The sequence below is a fragment of the Clupea harengus genome, chromosome 9 (genome assembly GCF_900700415.2).
Source record: "Clupea harengus chromosome 9, Ch_v2.0.2, whole genome shotgun sequence".
NCBI lineage: Eukaryota > Metazoa > Chordata > Actinopteri > Clupeiformes > Clupeidae > Clupea > Clupea harengus.
In genome coordinates, this window is record NC_045160.1 from 26,043,651 (window position 1) to 26,046,335 (window position 2,685).

Below are 2,685 nucleotides of genomic sequence, written 5' to 3' on the forward strand. Positions count from 1 at the left end.
CTGCATTCAGTTAAGCACCGGCCCGTGGCATCAAAGTAAACATGAGGCTTATGGAGATGGAGTGGGAGTGGAGGGCGTGGTGGAAAGGAGAAGAGAAAAGAAGATGAGGGCACGTACATTCCTTTATACATCCCTTCTTCTTTATACATTCTTTCTTCTGTATTTCCTCATGGCCACATCGGACGTTCTTCCTCTTTCTCTCCTCGTCTCTCCCTCTCAGCCCCTGTTCCCCCAGAGCCCTTCCTTCTGTGAACGACTGCTGCAAAAACAATACTCTTTAGGATCTATATCATTATAATTATTATTACCATTATCATTATTACCATTATCATTATCATTATTATTATTATTATTATTATTATTGTTGTTGTTGCTATTTCTTTCTTTTCTTCCTTTCTCTCCTCAGCTCCTGTTCCTCTTCAGCCCTTCAGTAGACGGTCCAGCTGACTGGGAAAGCCGACTGGGAAAGCTGACTGGGAAAGCTGACTGGGAACGCCGACTGGGAACGCTGGCTGGGAAAGCCCAGCTCTGAGGTGGAGGACACGGAGGGGAAGATCCTCTGCACCCCCCCCCCCCCCCCCCACCCCCAGGTCCACTCCCCCCAAATTAAACAACTTAGAAAAGCTCTAAGGACACTCACCCTCCTCCACCCCCCCCCCCCCCCCCCCCCCCAATCACACACACACACTTTCTTATACTCGCTCTCTCCCTCCTCTTCCTCTCTCTCTTTTTATTATTCTCTCTCTCTTTCTCTCTCTCTCTCTCTCTCTCTCTCTCTCTCTCTCTTCTCTTTCTATTGGCTGTGCCCACATCACAAGTAATCATCTCAGAGACACAAAAGGCTTGTCTGTGATTCCACCCTCCAAGGTCTCCCCAGATGCCCTTGAAGGAGGAGAGTGTAAGTCGGGAGTTGGAGCTGCAATGCTCCTCTTCATAGATATCATCCCTTGCACACACACACGCACACACACACACACACACATGCACGCGCACACACACACACATATACACACGCGCGCGCACACACGCACACACAGGCGCACACACACACATGCACGCGTACACATACACACACACACACACACGCACACACGCACACACACACACACAAGAACAGTATACACACACGTTTACACACATAACCGTCTGCATAAGCAACAGCATGCACAGGAGGAAATGCACCCCCAAATCAGAATCAGATTTATTGGCCAAGTATGTTAGCACACAGAAGATGTACTGTATTTATTAACATTGAGTATGTTAGTACACACAAGATGTATTTATTAACATTAAGTATGTTAGCACACAGAAGATGTATTTATTAACATTGAGTATGTTAGTACACACAAGATTTATTTATTAACATTAAGTCTGTTAGCACACACCAGATTTATTTATTAACATTAAGTATGTTCGTACACACACGATTTATTTATTAACATTAAGTATGTTAGCACACACAAGATTTATTTATTAACATTGAGTCTGTTAGCACACACAAGGAATTTGAATTCGGCTGTTGGAGACTCTCAAGCAATACAGACACATATACAGACATATATATATATATATATATCATGTACAGACAATTTGCAATATACAAGCGATATACTGATTGTGTCAAAGACAAATTATAATGGGCAAGTGTGTGTGGCAGTGCAAACAACAAAAATGTGCATCATGTATGGGAATGAAACTGATGTATGGGTATTTGTTCAGTATTTGTAGATGTGAAGCAGAGTGTTGGTATACAGGGTTAGGATTAGGGAAGTAGTGTTGCTATACAGGTTAGGATTAGGGTGGTAGTGTTGGTATACAGGGTTAGGATTAGGGTGGTAGTGTTGGTATACAGGGTTAGGATTAGGGTAGTAGTGTTGCTATACAGGTTAGGATTAGGGTGGTAGTGTTGGTATACAGGGTTAGGATTAGGGTGGTAGTGTTGGTATACAGGTCAGGATTAGGGTGGTAGTGTTGGTATACAGGGTTAGGATTAGGGTGGTAGTGTTGGTATACAGGGTCAGGATTAGGGTGGTAGTGTTGGTATACAGGATTAGGATTAGGGTGGTAGTGTTGGTATACAGGGTTAGGATTAGGGTGGTAGTGTTGGTATACAGGGTTAGGATTAGGGAAGTAGTGTTGCTATACAGGGTTAGGATTAGGGTGGTAGTGTTGGTATACAGGGTCAGGATTAGGGTGGTAGTGTTGGTATACAGGGTTAGGATTAGGGTGGTAGTGTTGGTATACAGGGTTAGGATTAGGGTAGTAGTGTTGGTATACAGGGTTAGGATTAGGGAAGTAGTGTTGCTATACAGGTTAGGATTAGGGTAGTAGTGTTGGTATACAGGGTTAGGATTAGGGTGGTAGTGTTGGTATACAGGGTCAGGATTAGGGTGGTAGTGTTGGTATACAGGGTCAGGATTAGGGTGGTAGTGTTGGTATACAGGGTCAGGATTAGGGTGGTAGTGTTGGTATACAGGGTTAGGATTAGGGTGGTAGTGTTGGTATACAGGGTTAGGATTAGGGTGGTAGTGTTGGTATACAGGGTCAGGATTAGGGTGGTAGTGTTGGTATACAGGGTCAGGATTAGGGTGGTAGTGTTGGTATACAGGGTTAGGATCAGGGTAGTAGTGTTGGTATACAGGGTCAGGATTAGGGTGGTAGTGTTGGTATACAGGGTCAGGATTA